The following is a 23,447-nucleotide window of genomic DNA, read 5'->3' as shown; positions in this document are numbered from 1 at the left end:
TAGCCCAGTACTAACTCAGACCTGTAGGCAAGCAGCAAAGTCACAGCAGGAATTTCAGTAAGCAACAAGGGTTTTTTTATTTTTTTTAAATGGCCTAAAAAGAGTGAAGAAGCCAAGTTCTAGTTTCAGCAATAAGACAAAAAAAAGAAAATTGGAAAATCATACAATGACATGCCTCCACATAAACCATGAAGAACCCAGCAATGCAAATCTCATAAAACAGCAGCACAATGTAAAAGTGGAATTTACCTATAACCAGACAACATGCAAGTAACTTAACCCTTGCACCCGCCAGAGCCCTTCCACTTACCCTGGTCATCACAGCTGCCATCTTTACACCCTCTCATAAAGGCCCTCATCACAGCACACAATCTGCTGACTGCTTCCTCTCTGTGGTTTAAATCCTGGAAGCTGGCAGGAGATTGGCCAGGAGACCATCAGTAAGCAGCTGCTGCAATTCATGTCTGATTTCTAGCCAGGATTGGGGCTCATTCACAGGATTGTATTTTTGGTCCGGGTGCTGTCTGTTGAAATAACGGACCACACTCGGACCATTGTTATTCAGTGGCACAGTGCAGATGAGACTTTTTTTTTCACTGAATTTGTGTGAGAAAAATAGTGCAGCGTGCTCTGGTTTCTTCTATAAATCAGATGAGACTCGCACATTCAAGTCTGGGTGCGTAAAAAAAATCAGATGCCATACAGAGCCATAGCATAGCTTTCGATTTTTACAGATACATTGCAAAGGCATTACACATTAATCTCTCTACCCAAACAGCGAATAACAAATACTGCTTGACACATTGACTTGGTGGATAAAAGATTGGCCACAGCCTTTATTAACACATTAAAACATATCATATAAATATAACCATATTAACATAATTTCTTAAAAGGTTCAAACCATTTTTCTAACACCGCAGCTCGGCCATGAGGCTTAAGCCCGTTAATCAACTACCTGTCCATCCAGATACCTGGACGACTAACGCTAGGCCGTGCCAAAAATTCAGGGAGGGAGGGCAGGGCAGCACTTCAGGTACGACAGTGCCGGAGGACAGACATGAACCTCCGGCACTGCTCCCTTATATCCCCCAGCTGATACCCGCTCCAATCACGGTCCATCTCCAGGGCAAAAAACATATCTCCCCTGTTACGGTGTCCTGAATGGCCGGGCCTTAGATCCAATCAATTCCCTAACTTCTCCTAGCTACATGACCATCTGAAAGCGGCGGGAAAGCCATTCTCCCGCCATTTAACCCTTAACTAAGCAGAACACATAGCATTCCTGGTAATGCCATGTGTTCCCCTCCTCAGGGTCCGGGATCACCAATATATAATATACCATGGCTACAGACACCAGATGGTATATAACAATATGTACACTGGATGTGTTATACTGTCCACAGATATATAAAGTTATATGCACTGACTGAATTGGCTCCTGGCTACAGGATCTCTCATGCTATATTATATGGCTTTATATATACATATATATATATATATATATATGCATATATATATATATATATATATATATATATATATATACACTGCTCAAAAAAATAAAGGGAACACTTAAACAACAGAATATAACTCCAAGTAAATCAAACTTCTGTGAAATCAAACTGTCCACTTAGGAAGAAACACTGATTGACAATCAATTTCACATGCTGTTGTGCAAATGGAATAGACAATAGATGGAAATTATTGGCAATTATCAAGACACCCTCAATAAAAGGAGTGGTTCTGTAGGTGGGGACCACAGACCACATCTCAGTAGCAATGCTTTCTGGCAGATGTTTTGGTCACTTTTGAATGTTGGTTGTGCTTTCAGACTCATGGTAGCATGAGACGGACTCTACAACCCACAGAAGTTGCTCAGGTAGTGCAGCTCATCCAGGATGGCACATCAATGCGAGCTGTGGCAAGAAGGTTTGCTTTGTCTGTCAGCGTAGCGTCCAGAGGCTGGAGGCACTACCAGGAGACAGGCCAGTACACCAGGAGACGTGGAGGGGGCCGTAGGAGGGCAACAACCCAGCAGCAAGACCGCTACCTCCGCTTTTGTGCAAGGAGGAACAGGAGAAGCACTGCCAGAGCCCTGCAAAATGACCTCCAGCAGGCCACAAATGTGCATGTGTCTGCACAAACGGTTAGAAACCGACTCCATGAGGGTGGTATGAGGGCCCGACGTCCACAGATAGGGGTTGTGCTCACAGCCCAAGACCGTGCAGGACGCTTGGCATTTGCCACAGAACACCAGGATTGGCAAAGTCGCCACTGGCGCCCTGTGCTCTTCACAGATGAAAGCATGTTCACACTGAGCACATGTGACAGCCTGCAACATCCTTCAGCATGATCGGTTTGGCACTGGGTCAGTAATGGTGTGGGGTGGCATTTCTTTGGAGGGCCACACATCCCTCCATGTGCTCGCCAGAGGTAGCTTGACTGCCATTAGGTACCGAGATGAGATCCTCAGACCCCTTTTGAGACCATATGCTGGTGCGGTTGGCCCTGGGTTCCTCCTAATGCCGGACAATGCCAGACCTCATGTGGCTGGAGTGTGTCAGCAGTTCCTGCAAGATAAAGGCATTGAAGCTGTGGACTGGCCCGCCCATTCTCCAGACCTGAATCCGATTGAGCACATCTGGGACATCATGTCTCGCACCATCCACCAACGTCACGTTGCACCACAGGCTGTCCAGGAGTTGGCAGATGCTTTAGTCCAGGTCTGGGCGGAGATCTCACAGGAGACCATCCGCAACCTCATCAGGAGCATGCCCAGGCGTTGTAGGGAGGTCATACAGGCACGTGGAGGACACACACAATACTGAGCTTCATTTTGACTTGTTTTAAGGACATTACATCTACGGTAAGTTGGATCAGCCTGTAGTGTGTTTTTCCACTTTAATTTTGGGGGTGACTCCAAATCCAGGCCTCCATTGGTTAATAAATTTGATTTCCATTGATGATTTTTGCATGATTTTGTTGTCAGCACATTCAACTTTGTACAGAACAAAGTATTTAATGAGAATATTTCATTCATTCAGATCTAGGATGTGTTGTTTGAGTGTTCCCTTTATTTTTTTGAGCAGTAAATATATATATATATATATATATATATATATATATATACACAGGGTTGTACAAAAGTAGGTGGACAGAAAGTGTAATAAGGTTATGAAGGGGGAGATTTATCAAACACTAAATTGCAGCCGCCTGTCTGGATCATCCTCCAATAAACCATGAATTAGACGTGGACGATAAACTTCCACCCAATAGATTTCAGGATTCGCATGATAGAAGCTCGTGAAATTCCCAATTCCAAAGAGGCTCTTCTGGTGGACTTTTTTGGACTCTGAACAAATGTTTCAGCAACAAGTTGTTTATTATCTTCTGTACAGACTGTTTTGGGTCGACCAGTTTTTGGAGCATTAAGGATTGAGCCAGTGGCATTGAATTTGTCACGAATGCGATAAATGGTTTGTCTCTTTGGGGCTTGAGTACCAAATGTTTCAACCCAATTTGCTCTAACGGTTTCAGCATTTTGAGATTTCCAATACTCTGTTAAAATCCATTTTCTTTGATCTGTATTTAAATTATTTGCCATTATGTGTCATCTGAAAAGAAAACAGATTTGGGGGAGATCTATCTTTGAAAACTAGATCTGTGAAACTGGCTCAGTTGCCCTTAGCAACCAATCAGATTCCACCTTTCATTTTCCAAAGAGTCTGTGAGGAATGAAAAGTGAAATCTGACTGGTTGCTAAGGGCAAATGAGCCAGTTTCACTTTACACCATGTTTGTTAAATCTGTCCCTTCATAACCTTATTACACTTTCTGTCCACCTACTATTGGACCACCCTGTATACAGTGCACACCAAAAGTTTGGACACACTTTCTCATTTAAAGATTTTTCTGTATTTTCTTGACTATGAAAATTGTACATTCACACTGAAGGCATCAAAATTATGAATTAACACATGTGGAATTATATACTTAACAAAAAAGTGTGAAACAACTGAAAATATGTCTTATATTCTAGGTTCTTCAAAGTAGCCACCTTTTGCTTTGATGACTGCTTTGCACACTCTTGGCATTCTCTTGATGAGCTTCAAGAGGTAGTCACCGGAAATGGTCTTCACTTCACAGGTGTGCCCTGTCAGGTTTAGTAAGTGGGATTTCTTGCCTTATAAATGGGGTTGGGACCATCAGTTATGTTGTGCAGAAGTCAGGTGGATACACAGCTGATAGTCCTACTGAATAGACTGTTAGAATTTGTATTATGGCAAGAAAAAAGCAGCTAAGTAAAGTAAAACGAGTGGCCATCATTACTTTAAGAAATGAAGGTCAGTCAGTGCGAAAAATTGGAAAAACTTTGAAAGTGTCCCTAAGTGCAGCTGCAAAAACCATCAAGCGCTTCAAAGAAACTGGCTCACATAAGGACCGCCCCAGGAAAGGAAGACCAAGAGTCACCTCTGCTTCTGAGGATAAGTTTATCCGAGTCACCAGCCTCAGAAATCGCAGGTTAACAGCAGCTCAGATTAGAGACCAGGTCAATGCCACACAGAGTTCTAGCAGCAGACACATCTCTACAACAACTGTTAAGAGGAGACTTTGTGCAGCAGGCCTTCATGGTAAAATAGCTGCTAGGAAAACACTGCTAAGGACAGGCAACAAGCAGAAGAGACTTGTTTGGGCTAAAGAACACAAGGAATGGACATTAGACCAGTGGAAATCTGTGCTTTGGTCTGATGAGTCCAAATTTGAGATCTTTGGTTCCAACCACCGTGTCTTTGTGTGACGCAGAAAAGGTGAACGGATGGACTCTACGTGTCTGGTTCCCACCGTGAAGCATGGAGGAGGAGGTGTGATGGTGTGGGGGTGCTTTGCTGGTGACACTGTTGGGGATTTATTCAAAATTGAAGGCATACTGAACCAGCATGGCCACCATAGCATCTTGCAGCGGCATGCTATTCCATCCGGTTTGCTTTTAGTTGGACCATCATTTATTTTTCAACAGGACAATGACCCCAAACACACCTCCAGGCTGTGTAAGGGCTATTTGACCAAGAAAGAGAGTGATGGGGTGCTACGCCAGATGACAGGCCTCCACAGTCACCTGACCTGAACCCAATCGAGATGGTTTGGGGTGAGCTGGACCGCAAAGTGAAGGCAAAAGGGCTAACAAGTGCTAAGCATCTCTGGGAACTCCTTCAAGATTGTTGGAATACCATTTCCGGTGACTACCTCTTGAAGTTCATCAAGAGAATGCTAAGATTGTGCAAAGCAATCATCAAAGCAAAAGGTGGCTACTTTGAAGAACCTAGAATATAAGACATATTTTCAGTTGTTTCACACTTTTTTGTTAAGTATATAATTCCACATGTGTTAATTCATAGTTTTGATGCCTTTAGTGTGAATGTACAATTTTCATAGTCATGAAAATACAGAAAAATCTTTAAATGAGAAGGTGTGTCCAAACTTTTGGTCTGTACTGTATATGTGAGCTGGGGTTCAATGGGTACTGTTAATGTGTGATTGGTGAAGACGTGGTGCAGAAAGTAGAGTTTTTCCAAGAGTGGGCGGTGGGACTGTGGAACGTTCGAGGGGTTGAGGCGGAGCTGGGGTGGAGCCTGGGCAGAGTCTCAAGGGGGCCCAAAAATGTAGCCAGTATGGGGCCCTGTAATTCCTAGTCGCAGCCCTGTGTGGGTACCATCATGCTGTGTGGAGGGCTAGTGCGGGCCATTATACAGTGTGGAGAGGTGTGGGGGCATCATACTGTATGTAGGTCCATTATACTGCATGAAGGGCTGTATGGGGGTCACAGCTGGGGGATCATACTGTGTCGGGGTCACCATACATTGCCTTGGGAGTTGAGGTGGGGTACAATAGAGTAATTATACTGTGCATGTGGAGGTTAATGTAGAGGAATTCATCATGGGGGTATCATTCTGTGTTTGGGGGGGTACTTTTGTTTTGTTGGCATCATACTTTATGGGGGTAATGCAAAATGAATCTAGGACTTCAGCAGGAGGAAATTACTATGTAAAGGCTGGAAAGTTATGAGATATGCTCCCCTGTGACCCCAACAATTTTTTTTTTTGGGAGGGGGGGGAGCCCAATTAGAACTTCTGCTATGGGGCCCCATGATTTCTATGTACACCCCTGGATAGCATATGAGGTTTACTGCCTCCTGGTGGGTTTTCCGTGCCTTGACAAACAGAGGCTGTGTGCAGGGGCTTGTACCTTGGGTAATGCAGAACTGAGGGGCAGGAGCTGTGTGAAGGAGGCTTATACCAGTGGATAATGCAGACATGGAGGCAGGGGTGTGTACCTAGGGTAATGCAGACCTGGGGTGCAGTAGCTGTGTGCAAGGGTGCTGTACCTTGGGTAATGCAGAACTAGGGGGCAGGGAATGTGTGCAGGGGACTTGTATCTTAGGTAATGCAGTCCTGGGGTGCAGGGGCTTTTCACACGGAGCTTGTACCCGTGGGTAATGCAGAATTGGGGGGCAGGGGCTGTGTGCAGGGAGCTTGTATCTTAGGTAATTCAGACCTGGGGGCAGGGGCTGTGTGCAGGGGCCTTGTACCTGTGGGTAATGCGGAACTGGGGGGAGGCAGGGGCTGTGTGCAGGGGGCTTGTATCGTGGGTAATGCAGAACTGGGGGGCAGGGAATGTGTTCAGGGGACTTGTATCTTAGGTAATGCAGATCTGGGGGCAGGGGCTGTGTGCAGGGGGCTTGTACCTGTGGGTAATGCAGAACTTGGGGCAGTGGCTGTGTGCAGGGGGCTTGTATCTTAGGTAATGCAGATCTAGGGGGCAGGAGCTGTGTGCAGAGGTCTTGTATCTTGGGTAATGCAGAACTGGGGGGCAGGGAATGTGTTCAGGGGACTTGTACCTTCGGTAATACAGAACTGGCAAGCAGGGACTGTTTGTAGGGGGCTTGCTTGTACCTTGGGTAATGGAGAAAGGGGGGCAGAAGATGTGTGCAGGGGTCTTGCACCTTGGGTAATGCAGAAATGAGGGGCAGGGTCTGTGTGCAGGGGGCTTGTACTTTGGGTAATGCAGAACTGGGGGGCAGGAGCTGTGTGCAGCGGGCTTGTACCTAGGATAATTTAGAACTGGGGGGCAGGGGCGGCGGGCAGTGGGTTTGTACCTCTGGGTCCAGGGCTCACTGTCACTTATCAGACAGACCCCCATAAACAACATCATGATGCAACAGTGCAGACTTTATATTCATCACAGCACATGCCGTACACTCCGCCATTAATCTATATGATGGGCACCTGACAGCTCTTCTCAGTCACTCCTCTTATCTTGTGATCCCGATTGTCTCTCATTTAACACAAACTGCTTCCAACTGTCCCCATCAGAGACCGCTCACCATGGTTTCCCTCATTCCGCACTGGCCAAATTAACTGACGGCTCCCTGTGGTAGCCCTACTTTTACAGAGTGTCCCCCAAGTCTCTGATCTCTTACAGACCCTCATCTTCCACTTCTCTATAGGCCTCGTTTCATAGACCATGTCCTATGGTTTCCCCATAGTACCGTCTCTCACAAACCCCTCCACATGGTCCCTTCACTTTCCCCATAGTTCGCTCTATCAGACCACTCCTCATAGTTCCCCCACTTTCGCCATAATCCCGTCTCTCACAGAACACTAGCTATGGTCCCTCAATTTACCCAAAGCTTTTTACTCACCGACCACTCCCTAATGTTCCCCACATGCTCCATAGTCCCTCTTCTCACAGAAAACTCCCCATATACCCTCCACTCATTTTTCCTTTAGTCCCTCCTCTCAGAGAACTCCCAATGGAGCCTCACACTTCCCTCTCATATATTCTGCTCCTCAGAGTCCCCCCACCTTTCCCTTAGTCCCCTCTTATACAGCCTGCTCCTCAGTCCCCCTACTTTCCCCATAGTCCCGTCTCATACATCCTGCTCCTCATAGTCCTCCCACTTTCCCCATAGTCCCCTCTCATACAGCATGCTCCCCATAGTCCCCCCACAGTTCCCTCATACAGACTGCTCCTCATAGTCCCCCCACTTTCCCCATAGTCCCCTCTCATACAGCCTGCTCCTCATAGTCCCTCCACTTTCCCCATAGTCCCCTCATACAACCTGCTCCTTATAGTCCCCCCACTTTCCCCATAGTCTCCTCTCATACAGCCTGCTCTACATAGTCCTACCACTTTCCCCATAGTCCCCTCTCATACAGCCTGCTCCCCATAGTCCCCCCACTTTCCCCATAGCTCCCTCTCATACAGCCTGTTCCCCATAGCTCCCTCTCACACAGCCTGTTCCCCATAGTCCCCTCTCATACAGCAGGCTCCTCATAGTCCCCCCACTATTACAGACTGCCCCCATGATCTCCCCTCTCACACAGATTCTCATCTCTCTCTCCTCTCACAGATCTGTCCTTTTGCTCTCTGTCCCTCTCCGCCTTCCCCGAGCAGCAGCAGCAGGACGGATCTTACACTGTATAGACCAGCATGCACTGCTGCTACTTCCTATGATGTGCAGAACACTATAAACCGGAGGCCCCGCCCATTTCCAGTAGACTCCGCCCATTATAGAGACCACGCCCCTGAGTTCTCCATGACAACACGTCAGTGTCTGTTACAGTGAGAAGCCACGCCCTGCGCGCAGTGTTCCCATCACCGCGGATGTCACCAAATTGCTGAGGACGGAGGAGCAGAGCCAGCAGCGATATGACCGCTCACCCCGGGGGTCTGAGGTGGTGAGCGGGGTCTGTGCTGCCGGGTGGTGGAGCCCCCGGCTGAGGCTGTGCGATGTACGAGCTGTGGGCATTGTGGATGTATGTGTGTCTATAGATAGCAGTGTACATACATACATGGAGGATGGGGGTCTCTGCACTGCTGGGTTATTCTGGGGGATTCAGCTGACACCAAATCTATAGATACCATATTCCTACTAATGGAATAAATGCCCTTTAACCCCTTCCTGACAGCTCTGATTTCCGCCCTGTTATGTCTCCTCCATCACTTTTCCTTCTTCTGTCGGTGGATCCGTACGGCGGCTCGTTATCTGCTGAGTGATCTCCTCTTATTAATGGCTCCAGTCACTTGTCCATATAATCTGCATCCAGGGGCCGAGGAATAAAGGAATAATAACAGATCGTTGTGTTTGGGGGTTTATTGGCCGGTAATAATGTCCGGTGCTGGTTCTCCGGTGGCATGATGGCGGCTGTTACCAAACTGATTAGTAGAATTTCCTGCTTCCCCTTCACTTCCCGGCGATTATCAGTTCTTGCGTTTTCGCTGTTCTCCTCCCTTCTTCCCGTCACTTTCTGATGTTTCCGCTGATATCGCCGTATGACGACTTGTTTATTGGGGACGAGTTCTGCTATTGAATGTCACCATTTTATCTTCTGATAAATTCCAACTGCAGTGAAAAAAGCGCAATCCCCCAACTCAGTATTTATTATATACAGCGTTCATTATATGGTCACAATGTCCTGACAATATGATTCCCGGGGCAGTACCATTTCACCAACACCAAACATACATCGTTTTTTTCCAGCGTAAGCTATTGGTTTTACTGATAGCAAGGGGGGCTGCTTACGGCTTGTTGATTGCTTTTTATTCCAATTTTTGGGGCTTTTAACATTTTTTTTTCTTTACAGCGTTTATCATATGTGATACAAATGCAACATTACCAAATGTGCTGTTATATATAAACATGTATATATATATATATTTATACATATATATATATATATATAAAAAATATATATAATAAGGCAGCACTACAGATAAGTTCAAGGCTTGAGAAAGGTTCTATGAACCGAAACGTCGCCATTTGGGCTCAATAAAGTCCATTTTTTCTAAAAATGTAATATATCTGGAGTGCTGCCTTCTTCCATTTTTCTATTCAGATGCAATTTGGACAGGTTGCTTGGAGGCCTGGCACCCACCGTGAGTGAATGTGAAATGGTGCTGTTCCAGTATATGTTTCCTATATATACATATATTTATTTATTTATTTTACATTTCTTTGCTGGAAACGAGGAGACGAGGGTATGATTTGAGTTTTTAATTTTTTTATTCTTTCAATATCTCTTTATTTTTTTAACTTATATATTTTTCCTTTAGGGGATTTCAGCATGCAAATGTTTTGTAATTTGTTTGGAGATATTGAACAATGTCAAATCCAGTAGCCCCCACTATTCTATTGTGCGTGGTGGGGGCTGGTAGCAATAGTCGCCTATTTTAGGGTACAGAAAACATTTTGATCACTTTTTAATTCCATTTATTTGTAGGAAAGATGAACAAAAAAAGCTGCATTTTGTGAAAAAAAAATGTTATTTATTTTATTTTTAGCACTTTACCTAATTTAGAAGGTTTTGAAGCTTTCAAGCTTTGCTCAATAAAATCACTTTGTAAAAATAAAAATATTTTTTCTGTCTACATTTTCTGAGAGCTACCATTATTTTACTTTTAAATGAGTTATCCAATATTTTTTCTTTGGCATTGATCTTTTAAAAATAACAAACAAATGTGCGTCCCCCTGCTATACTCACTCTAGATAGAAACGATGACTAAGCCGCCCAGATGTGACCGATGCTGAAGCCTGAGATTGGCCGGACAGGCGTCTGAACCAGTGTGTCATTAGATCTTTCCTGACCTGTGCAGTGAATCAGAGATCAAGTAACATCCGGATGGCGAAATCATCACTTCCGGATCTGATGCAGACCACCGGAGCGTTCTCCACTTCATCCATGGGGGGTGATGACTGGTATGAACTTTTCCATTTGGTTATTTATATAACTGTACAGAGTTTATAATGCAGTATAGGTAATATATTCTGGTGGATTTTTTGTTTAGGGTGAGGCCAAAATGATCAATAATAGCAATTGTGGTGTTATTATTATTATGCCATTTTTCAGTCAGGATAAATAATGTGATGGCTTTATAGTTTGGGTAGTTACAGATGCTGCAATATAAATTACCGTAGGTTTATATTTTTTTGCTTGTGATTTTTTTGTCAAAACACGTTTTAATATAAAAAAAGTTATTTTTGTGGTTTTCACTTAATTTTTTTGTACTTCTGAATACTCCATTATTGCGCATTTTAGAGATACTGAGAGAAAAGGAGCTCATCCCTATGTCTATCAACTTAGATACCGTGCTTGTTTTTCACCACGGCATTTAAGGAGTTAAGCAACTGTTATCCAACATTTAATGTATGGTGTGAAGTTCCGGGGTCTTCAGTGGGCGTAATGCTACTCAGACAACACAGGGGTGAGGGTAAAACAGCGTGACAATACTTTATTGAACCACAAAATAGGACAATAAACACATAGAACAGTCCCAGCAAATACCCAAGATCGTACAACATTACACAGTCTCACCCTTCCGCTCCGCCTGCCTGGGATAGAACAGCTGCAACTTTGAGACTTCCAGGGTCAACTACCTCAATCAGTGGGCCCCGGCTACTGGCGGGCCCCCACATAGAGAAGGTAGCGGCAAGCTTAGGAAGTTAGTAGTCCATCAAGGTACAAGGTCAAGAAACCTGAGGGTCCCACCCTGTCCTCTCCGAGAGTTTCCATGGGGCCAGATGACTGGTGAGTCCCAATCTGGCTTTTATGAATGTCTCCATGAGTTCCAGGCAACCAATGGGTCCCTCCTGGCAACCCCAAACAACATATCCATGGGGCCAGGTGACTTCATCGTCCCAACCTGGTCTCCACAAATGTATCCATGGGCTCTCTGATGGTTAATGGAGCAGATCCGTATCTTTCCAGTCAGGGCTATGTACCCTTAGGCAAGAATCATGTAGAATCCAAATCTGGGTCTCTTTAGGTAAAGCCATACTACCAAGCTGATGTTCCAAGTCTCTTTCAATCTCTGTCCCATGTCTCTCCTACAGAAGCACATGTCCCTTAAAATAGTCACAGTTCTCCATGCAAGTACACATTCACAGGTTTGGGGGAAAGGGCAGCGCTGAGGTCTCAATGTTTGAGCATTTAATGAATTTGCATAGTTTGTCCTCCTGTCTTGGGAGTCAACAAGCCACAGTGTCCACACAAAGCTTAATCAACATTCATTGTACCACAGACTAATAGAAGACAACAATCAGGGTTATACAAATACTGGTCTGCCCTTGACCAGTAACAGAAATGCTCATACATAACAAGTCAACAGAAACACAATAGTGTATTTCCCTTGGATTAACAAATCTAATCGTCAGTCTGTGTAGCATCTGTCAGGAATCCAGTATGAATGCTAACATGCCCATCTGTTCTCCATTGCCATTATTACATTACTAATCAAATTGTTGATGCAATTTTTCTGTCCAACAAAAGCATTGTAAACGGGGTATAGGAGGAATATATATATTCTTATATACGCAGATTACCTATATCATGATATTATATTCTGTACCAGTAGATGCTTTGGTGTCACACGGACGTCGGTCCCTGTGCTTCGGTGGCATGTGGATGTCGGGCCTGGTGCTTCACGGGTATGCGGAAGCTGAGGCATGTGCTTTGATGGCAAATAAATGCCGGGCCGTGTGCTTCAGCGACATCCAGACATCGGGCCTTGTGCTTCAGTGGCACGTGGACGCCGGGTCTTGTGCTTCAGTGGCACCTGGACACGGGACCGTATGCTTTGGGGCACTCAGATATGGAGCCGTGTGCTTTGGTGGCACCGGTACGCAGGGCTTGTTCTTCATAGGCACCCGGAAACAGGGCCGTGTGCTTCGGTGGCACCTGGATGCACGGCCATGTGCTTCGTAGCCCCCGTATGCGGGTCTGTGTGCTTCGAAAGCACCTAGACACGGGGCCATGTGGTTCGGTGACACCCGGATGCGGGGCAGAGTGCTTCGATGGCACACGGACACGGGTCTGTGTGTTTCGGTTGCACCCAGACACAAGGCCGTGTGCTTCAGGGGCACTCGTACGTGAAGCCGTGTACTTCGGTGGTATCCGGATGCCGATCTTTGTGCTTCGGTAGCACCGAGAAGTGGGGCCATGTGCTTCGGTGGCACACGGACATGGGTCTGTGTGCTTCGGTGGCAGCTAGACACGAGGCCGTGTGCTTCAGGGGCACTCGTACGTGGAGCCGTGTACTGCGGTAGTACCCGGATCCCGGCTTTGTGCTTCGGTAGCACTGAGAAGCAGGGCCATGTGCTTCAGTGGAAACCGGACGCGGGGCCATGTTCTTTGGTGGCACATGGACGTTTGTCTGTGTGCTTCGGTGGCCCCCTGACACGGGTCTAAGCGCTACGGTGGCACCTAGACACGGGGCCATGTGCTTCGGTGGCTCCCGGACTGGGGTCTGTGTGCTTCGGTGGTACACGGACATGGGTCTGTGTGCTTTGGTGGCACCCAGACATGAGGCCGTGTGCTTCAGGGGCACTCGTACATGGAACTGTATTCTTTGGCGGCACCTAGATGCGGGTCTGTGTGCTTCGGTTTCACCTAGACATGGGGCCATGTGCTTCGGTGGCACCCGGACACAAGGTCATGTGCTTCGATGACACACGGATGCGAGTCTGTGTGGTTCGGTGGCACCCAGACACGGGGACGTGTGATTCGGTGGCACCCGGAGGCGGGGCAGAGTGCTACAGTGGCACACGGACGTGGGTCTGTGTGCTTCGGTTGCACCCAGAAACGGGGCCGTGTGCTTCAGTGGAACTCGCATGTGAAGCCGTGTGCTTCGGTGGCATCCAGACACGGGGCTTTGTGCTTTGGTGGCACCCGGATTCGAGTCTGTGTGCTTTGGTGGCACCTAGACATGGGGCCATTTGCTTCGATGGCACATGGATGTGGGACTGTGTGCTTCGGTGTCACCCAGACACGAGGCCGTGTGCTTCAGGGGCATTTATACTTGGAGCCGTGTGCTTCGGTGGTATCCAGACACCGGTGTTTGTGCTTCAGTAGCACCAATTAGCGGGGCCATGTGCTTCGGTGGCACACGGACGCAGGGCCATGTGCTTCTGTGGCACATGGACGTGGGTCTGTGTGCTTCGGTGGCAACCAGACACGGGTCTATGTGCTTCGGTGGCACTTGCATGTGGGGCCATGTGCTTCGGTGGCACCCGTACAGGTAAGCCGTGTGCTTTGATGGCACCCTAACGCGGGTTTGTGTGCTTCGGTGGCACCTAGACACGGGACCATGTGCTTCGGGGTCACCAGTATGCAGGGTCACTTGCTTCAGTGGCACACGGAAGCGAGATTTTGGGCTGCGGTGGCACCCAGACACAGGGGCGTGTGCTTCGGTGGCTCTCTTATGCTGGGCTGTGTGCTTCGGTGGCACCCGTACTTGGGGGCAAATGCTTCGTTGGCATCCGTATACAGGACCGTGTGCTTCGGTGGCATCAGTAACCGAGGCCGTGTGCTTAAGTGGCACCCAAACATTGGGCCTTGTGCTTCTCTGGCTCCCAGACTTGGGGCCATGTGCTTCTGTGGCACATGAACGCCGGACCGTGTGCTTCAGTGGTACCTAGACACCAGGCCATGTGCTTTGGTGGCACCCGGACGCGGGGCAGAGTGCTATAGTGGCACATGTACGCGGATCTGTGTGCTTCGGTGGCACCCAGACATGAGGCTGTGTGCTTCAGGGGCACTCATACGTGGAGCCATGTGCTTCGGTGGTACCCGGACGCCGGTCTTTGTTCTTCGGTAGCACTGAGAAGCATTGCCATGTGCTTCGGTGGCACCCAGATGCGAGTCTGTGTGCTTCGGTGGCACCTAGACACGGGGTCATGTGCTTCGGTGGCACCCGGACGAGGGGCCATGTGCTTCAGTGGCACACGGACGTAGGTCTGTGTGCTTCGGTGGCACCCAGACATGGGGCCGTGTGCTTCGGTGGTACTCGTACGTGCAGCCGTGTGCTTCGGAGTTACCCGGACGCCTGTCTTTGTGCTTCGGTAGCACCGAGAAGTGGGACCATGTTCTTCGGTGGCACCCAGATGCGGGTCTGTGTGCTTCGGTGGCACCTAGACATGGGGCCATGTGCTTCGGTGGCACCCGGACGAGGGGCCATGTGATTCGGTGGCACCCAGACACATGGCCATATGCTTCTGTGGTACTCGTATGTGAAGCCGTGTGCTTCGGTGGCACCTAGACACAAGGTCATGTGCTTCCATGGCACCCGGAAGAGGGGCCATATTCTTCTGTGGCACACGGACGCAGGTCTGTGTGCTTCGGTGGCACCCAGACATTGGGCCGTGTGCTTCGGTGGTACTCATATGTGAAGCCGTGTGCTTCGGTGGCACCAGGTTGTGGGGCCGTGTGCTTCGGTGGCACCCGGACGCAGGTCTGTGTGCTTCGGTGTCACCTAGACATGGGGTCATGTGCTATGGTCGCACTCTTATGCAGGGCTGTGTGCTTTGGTGGCACCTGTTCAGGGGGTCATGTGCTTCGGTGGCACACGGACGCGGGTCAGAAAGGTATGGTGGCACATGAACGTGGGTCTGTGTGCTTCGGTGGCACCCAGACACAAGGCCGTGTGCTTCAGAGGCACTCGTACGTGCAGCTGTGTGCTTCGGAGGTACCCGGACGCAGGTCTTTGTACTTTGGCAGCACCGAGAAGTGGGACCATGTTCTTCATTGGCACCCAGACACAAGGCCGTGTGCTTTAGGGGCACTCGTACGTGCAGCTGTGTGCTTCGGAGGTACCCGGACGCCGGTCTTTGTGCTTCGGTAGCACCGAGAAGTGGGACCATGTTCTTTGGTGGCACCCAGATGCGGGTCTGTGTGCTTCGGTGGTTCCTGGACGAGGGGCCATGTGTTTCGGTGGCACATGGACGCAAGTCTGTGTGCATCGGTAGCACCCAAACACGTGGCCGTGTGCTTCGGTGGTACTGGTTTGTGAAGCCGTGTGCTTCGCTGGCACCCGGACGCGGGGCAGAGTGCTTCGATGACACACGGACGCGGGTCTGTGTGCTTTGGTGGCACCCAGACACGAGGCTGTGTGCTTCAGGGGCACTCGTACGTGGAGCTGTGTGCTTCGGTGGTACTCGGACGCCGATCTTTGTGCTTCAGTAGCACCGAGAAGTGGGGCCACGTGCTTCGTGGCACCCGGATGCAGGGCCGTGTGCTTCTGTAGCGCATGGATGCGGGTCTTTGTGCTTCAGATGCACCCAGACACGAGTCTGTGTGCTTTAATGACACCCGTACAGGGAGGCCATGTGCTTCGGTGGCACCTAGACGCGCGTTTGTGTGCTTCTGTGGCACCTTGACACAGGGCCACGTGCTTCGGTGGCACCCAGACATGGGGCATGTGTTTCGGTGGCACTCGTATGTGGGGCTGTGTGCTTCGGTGGCACCCGAATGTGGGTCTGTGTGCTTTGGTGGCACCTAGACAAGGGCCATGTGCTTCGGTGGCAACCGGACGTGGGACAGAGTGCTTCGGTGGCACACGGATGCGGGTCTGTGCTACGGTGGCACCCAGACACCATGCCATGTTCTTCAGGGGCACTCGTATGTGGAGTTGTGTGCTTCGGTGGCACACGGACGCCAGTCTTTGTGCTGCGATAGCACCGAGAAGCAGGGCCATGTGCTTCGGTGGCACCCGGACGTTGGTCTGTGTGCTTCGGTAGCACCCAGACACGGGTCTGTTTGCTTCGGTGGCACGCGCATGTGGGGCCGCGTGCTTCGGTGGCACCTGTACAGGGAGGTCGTGTGCTTCGGTGGCACCCGGACGCAGGTTTGTGTGCTTCGGTGGCACCCATTCAACGGGGCCGTGTGCTTCGGTGGCACCCAGACACGAAGCTGTGTTCTTCATGAGCAATCGTACGTGGAGCCGTGTTCTTCGGAGGTACCTGGACGCCGGTCTTTGTGCTTCAGTAGCACCGAGAAGCGGGAGCCATGTGCTTCAGTGGCACCAGTACGCAGGGCCCTGTGCTTGTGCTTATTTGGCACATGGACGTGGGTCTGTGTGCTTCGGTGGTACCCAGACACAGGGGCATGTGCTTCAATGGCACTCTTATGTGGGGCTGTGTGCTTCGGTTGCACCCGTTCAGGGGGTCGTGTGCTTCGGTGGCACCCGGACACGGGGCAGAGAGCTAGAGTGGCAGTAGTACGTTGAGCAGTGTGCTTGGGAGGTACCCGGGTGTCGGTCTTTGTGCTTTGGGGGCGCAGAGAAGCAGGGCCATGTGCTTCAGTAGCACACGGACGTGGGTCTGTGTGCTTTGGTGGCACCTAGACACGGGCCATATGCTTCGGTGGCACCCGGACGAGGAGCCATGTGCTTTGGTGGCACACGGACACGGGTCTGTGTGCTTAAGTGGCACCTAGACGCAGGGTCGTGTGCTTCAGGGGCACCTGTACGTGTAGCCGTGTTCTTCGGTGGTACCTGAACGCCAAGCTTTGTGCTTCGGTAGCACCGAGAAGCGGGGCCGTGTGATTCGGTGGCACCCGGACGCGGGTCTGTGTGTTCGGTAGCACCTAGACACAGGGCCATGTACTTCGATGGCACCCGGATGCGGGGCAGAGTGCTTCGGTGGCACATGGACGCGGGTCTGTGTGCTTCGGTGGCACCCAGACACGAGGCCGTGTGCTTCAGGGGCACTCGTACATGGAGCCGTGTACTTCAGAGGTACCCGGACGCCGGTCTTTGTGCTTCGGTAGCACCGAGAAGCTGGGCCATGTGCTTCGGTGGAAACCGGATGCGGGGTCATGTGCTTCGGTGGCACATGGACGTTGGTCTATGTGCTTCGGTGGCACCCAGACACGGGTCTGTGTGATACGGTGGCACCTAGACACAGGGCCATGTGCTTCGGTGGCACCCGGACTGGGGTCTTTGTGCTTTGGTGGTACATGGACGCGGGTCTGTCTGCTTCGGTGGCACCCAGATATGAGGCCGTGTGCTTCTTGGTCACTCGTACATGGAGAAGTATTCTTTGGTGGCACTTGGATGCGGGTCTGTGCTTTGGTGGCACCTAGACAGGGGGCATGTGCTTCGGTGGCACCCGGACACAAGGCCATGTGCTTCGGTGGCAAACGGATGCGGGTCTGTGTGCTTCGGTGGCACCCAGACACGGGGCCGTGTGCCGGTGGCACCCAGACACGGGGCCGTGTGCTTTGGTGGCACTCGTATGTGGGGCCGTGTGCTTCGTTGGCACCCGGATGCGGGGCAGAGTGCTACGGTGGCACAAGGACGTGGGTCTGTGTGCTTCGGTGGCACCCAGACACAAGGCCGTGTGCTTCAGGGGCACTCGTATGTGGAGCCGTGTACTTCGGAAGTACCCGGACGCCGGTCTTTGTGCTTCGGTAGCACCAAGAAGCGGGGCCATGTGCTTCGGTGGAAACCGGACTTGGGGCCATGTGCTTCGGTGGCACATGGATGTTAGTCTGTGTGCTTCGGTGGCACCCAGACACATGGCCATGTGCTTCGGTGGTACTCGTATGTGAAGCTGCTTCGGTGGCACCTAGACACAAGGTCATGTGCTTCTGTGGCACGCGGACGAGGGGCCATATTCTTAGGTGGCACACGGAAGCAGGTCTGTGTGCTTCGGTGGCACCCAGACATGGGGCCGTGTGCTTCGGTGGTACTCATATGTGAAGCCGTGTGCTCCGGTGACACCAGGTTGTGGGGCCGTGTGCTTCGGTGGCACCCGGACGCGGGTCTGCGTGCTTCGGTGTCACCTAGACATGGGGTCATGTGCTATGGTCGCACTCTTATACAGGACTGTGTGCTTCGGTGGCACCTGTTCAGGGGGTCATGTGCTTCAGTGGCACACGGATGCGGGTCAGAAAGCTACGGTGGCACACGAACGTGGGTCTGTATGCTTCGGTGGCACCCAGACACAAGGCCGTGTGCTTCAGAGGCACTAGTACGTGCAGCTGTGTGCTTCGGAAGTACCCGGACGCAGGTCTTTGTACTTCGGTAGCACCGAGAAGTAGGACTATGTTCTTCAGTGGCACCCAGACACAAGGCCATGTGCTTCGGGGGCACTAGTACGTGCAGCCGTGTGCCTCGGAGGTACCCGGACGCCAGTCTTTGTGCTTCGGTAGCACCGAGAAGTGGGACCATGTTCTTCGGTGGCACCCAGATGCGGGTCTGTGTGCTTCGGTGGTTCCTGGAAGAGGGGCCATGTGCTTCGGTGGCACATGGATGCAAATCTGTGTGCTTCGGTGGCACCCAAACACATGGCCGTGTGCTTCGGTGGTACTCGTATGTGAAGCCATGTGCTTCGGTGACACCCGGACGCGGTGCAGAGTGCTTCGATGGCACACGGACGTGGTTCTGTGTGCTTCGGTGGCACCCAGACACGAGGCTGTGTGCTTCATGGGCACTCATACGTGGAGCTGTGTGCTTCGGTGGTACTCGGACGCCGATCTTTGTTGCTTCGGTAGCACCGAGAAGTGGGGCCACGTGCTTCGTGGCACCCGGATGCAGGGCCGTGTGCTTCTGTAGCACATGGATGCGGGTCTTTGTGCTTCGGTGGCACCCAAACACGAGTCTGTGTGCTTCGATGACACCCGTACAGGGAGGCCATGTGCTTCGGTGGCACCTAGGCGTGGGTTTGTGTGCTTCTCTGGCACCTTGACACAGGGCCACATGCTTCGGTGGCACCCAGACACGGGGCATGTGTTTCGGTGGCACTCGTATGTGGGGCTGTGTGCTTCGGTGGCACCCGGAAGCGGGGTCGTGTGCTTCGGTGGCACCCGAATGTGGGTCTGTGTGCTTTGGTGGCACCTAGACAAGGGGCCATGTGCTTCGGTGGCACCCGGACGTGGGACAGAGTGCTTGGGTGGCACACGGATGCCGGTCTGTGTGCTACAGCGGCACCCAGACACCAGGCCATGTTCTTCAGGGGCACTCATATGTGGAGTTGTGTGCTTCGGTGGTACACAGACGCCAGTCTTTGTGCTGCGATAGCACCGAGGAGTAGGGCCATGTGCTTCGGTGGCACCCGGACGCCGGTCTTTGTGCTTTGGTAGCACCGAGAAGCGGGGCCATGTGCTTCGGTGGAAACCGGACGAGGGGCGATGTGCTTCGGTGGCACATGGACGTTGGTCTGTGTGCTTCGGTGGCACCCAGACACGGTTCTGTGTGCTACGGTGGCACCTAGACACCGGGCCATGTGCTTCGGTGGCACCCGGACGCGGGGCAGAGTGCTTCGGTGGCACATGAACAGGGGTCTGTATGCTTCGGTGGCACCCACAAACGAGGCCGTGCGTTTCAGGGGCACTTGTACGCGGACCCGTGTGCTTCGTTGGTACTCGGACGCCGGTCTTTGTGCTTCGGGAGCACCGAGAAGCGGGGCCATGTGCTTCGGTGGCACTCGGACGCGGGTCTGTGTGCTGTGGTGGCACCCAGACACGGGTCTGTGTGCTTCGGTGGCACTCATATGTGGGGCTGTGTGCTTCGGTGGCACCTGTACAGGGAGGCCGTGCGCTTCGGTGGCACCCGGACGTGGGTTTGTGTGCTTCGGTGGCACATAGACACAGGGCCATGTGCTTCGGTAGCACCCGGACTCTGGACCATGTGCTTCGGTGGCACACAGATGCGGGTCTGTGTGCTTCGGTGGCAGCTAGACACGGGGCCATGTGCTTCGGTGTCACCCGGACGCAGGGCAGATTGCTTCGATGGCACACAGACGCAGGTCTGTGTGCTTCGGTGGCACCCAGACTTGAGGCCGTGTACTTCAGGGGCACTCGTATGTGGAGCCGTGTTCTTTGGTGGTACCTGGACGCCAGTCTTTGTGCTTCGGAAGCACCGAGAAGCGGGGCCGTGTGCTTCGGTGCCACCCGGACGTGGGTCTGTGTGCTTCGGTGGAACCTAGACACGGGGACATGTGATTCGGTGTCACCCGGACGAGGGGCAGAGTGCTATGGTCGCACATGGACGCGGGTCTGTGTGCTTCGTTGACACCCTTACAGGGAGGCCGTGTGCTTCAGTGGCACCCGGACGTGGGTTTGTGTGCTAAGGTGGCACCTAGACACGGGGACATGTGATTCGGTGTCACCCGGACGAGGGGCAGAGTGCTATGGTCGCACATGGACGCAGGTCTGTGTGCTTCGTTGACACCCTTACAGGGAGGCCGTGTGCTTCAGTGGCACCCGGACGTGGGTTTGTGTGCTAAGGTGGCACCTAGACACGAGGCCATGTGCTTCGGTGGCACCACGACGCGGGGCCATGTGCTTCTGTGGCACACGGACGCTGGTCTGTGAGCCTCGGTGGCACCTAGACACGGGGCCATGTGCTTTGGTGGCACCCAGACATGTGGCCGTGTGCTTCGGTGGTACTCGTATGTGAAGCCGTGTGCTTCGGTGGCACCCGGACGCGGGTTAGAGTTCTTCGGTGGCACACGGATGCGGGTCTGTGTGCTTTAGTGGCACCCAGACACGAGGCTGTGTGCTTCAGGGGCACTCGTAGGTGGAGCCGTGTTCTTCGGTGGTTCCTGGACACCGATGTTTGTGCTTCGGTAGCACCGAGAAGCGGGGTCACGTGCTTCGGTGGCACCCGGATGCAGGGTTGTGTGCTTCTGTAGCACATGGACGCGGGTCTGTGTGCTTCGGTGGCACCCAGACACGGGTCTGTGTGCTTCAATGGCACCCGTACAGGGAGGCCATGTGCTTCGGTGGCACCCAGATGCACCCGGACGTGGGGCCGTGTACTTAGGTGGCACTCGTATGTGGGCCGTGTGCTTTGGCGGCACCCGGACATGGGGCCGTTTGCTTCGGTGGCACCCGGATGCGGGTCTGTGTGCTTTGGAGGCACCTAGACACGGGCCATGTGCTTCAGTGGCACCCAGACGCGGGGCAGAGTGCTTCGGTGGCACACGGACGCGGGTCTGTGTGTTTCGGTGGCACGCAGATACAAGGCCTTGTGCTTCTGGGGCACTCGTACGCGGAGCCGTGTGCTTCGGTGGTACCCGGACGCCGGTCTTTGTGCTTCGGTAGCATCGAGAAGCGGAGCCTTGTGCTTCGGTGGCACCCGGACGCGAGTCTGTGTGCTTCGGTGGCATCCAGACACGGGTCTGTGTGCTTCGGTGGCACTCGTATGTGGGTCCTTGTGCTTCGGTGGCACCTGTACAGGGAGCCATGTGCTACTGTGGCACACGGACGCTGGTCTGTGAGCCTCGGTGGCACCTAGACACGGGGCCATGTGCTTTGGTGGCACCCAGACACGTGGCCGTGTGCTTCGGTGGTACTCGTATGTGAAGCCGTATGCTTAGGTGGCACCCGGACGTGGGGCAAAGTGCTTCGGTGGCACACGGATGCGGTTCTGTGTGCTCCGGTGGCACCCAGACACGAGGCTATGTGCTTCAGGGGCACTAGTACGTGGAGCCGTGTTCTTCGGTGGTTCCCGGACGCCGATGTTTGTGCATCGGTAGCACCGAGAAGCGGGGCCACGTGCTTCGGTGGCACCTGGACGCACAGTTGTGTGCTTCTGTAGCACATGGATGCGGGTCTGTGTGCTTTGGTGGCACCCAGACACGGGTCTGTGTGCTTCAATGGCACCTTTACAGGGAGGCCATGTGCTTCGGTGGCACCCAGATGCACCCGGACGTGGGGCCGTGTGCTTAGATGGCACTCGTATGTGTGCCGTGTGCTTTGGCGGCACCCGGACATGGGTCTGAGTGCTTCGGTGGCACCCACACACGAAGCCGTGTGCTTCAGGGGCACTCGTACGTGGAGCCATGTGTTGCGGAGGTATACGGATGCCGGCCTTTGTGCTCCGGTAGCACCGAGAAGCCTGGCCATGTGCTTCGGTGGAAACCGGACAAGGGGCCATGTGCTTCGGGGGCACCCGGATGCAGGTTTGTGTGCTTCGGTGGCACCCATTCAACGGGGCCCTGTACTTCGGTGGCACCCAGACACGAGGCCGTGTTCTTCATGGGCACTCGTACGTGGTGTCTTGTGCTTTGGAGGTACCCGGACGCCGGTCTTTGTGCTTCGAGAAACGGGGCCATGTGCTTCACTGGAAACCGGGCGAGGAGCCATGTGCTTCGGTGGCACATGAACGTTGGTCTGTGTGCTTCAGTGGCACCTAGACACGGGTCTGTGTGCTACGATGACACCCGTACAGGGAGCCCGTGTACTTCGGTGGCACCCGGACGCGGCTATGTGTGCTTCGGTGGCACCCGTATGTGGGCTGACACGAGTCCCTGTGCTTCAGGTGCACTCATACGTGGAGCCGTGTTCTTCAATGTTACCTCGACACCAGTCTTTGTGCTTCGGTAACACCGAGAAGCGGGGCCGTGTGCTTCGGTGACACCCAGATGCGTGTCTGTGTGCTTCGGTGGCACCTAGACACGGGGCCATGTGCGTTAAGGTGGCACCCGGACGCAGGGCCATGTGCTTCGGTGGCACAAGGATCTGCAGCCGTGTGCTTCGGAGGTACCCGGACGCCGGTCTTTGTGCTCCGGTAGCACCGAGAAGTGAGACTATGTTCTTCGGTGGCACCCAGATGCAGGTCTGTGTGCTTCGCTGGCACCTAGATACGGGGCCATGTGCTTTGGTG

This window comes from Phyllobates terribilis, unplaced genomic scaffold, assembly GCF_046119375.1.
Source record: "Phyllobates terribilis strain yellow unplaced genomic scaffold, ASM4611937v1 Scaffold_110__1_contigs__length_5578470, whole genome shotgun sequence".
NCBI classification, from domain to species: Eukaryota; Metazoa; Chordata; class Amphibia; order Anura; family Dendrobatidae; genus Phyllobates; species Phyllobates terribilis.
The sequence above is the reverse complement of the archived record's forward strand: the minus strand, read 5'-3'. Positions refer to the sequence as shown.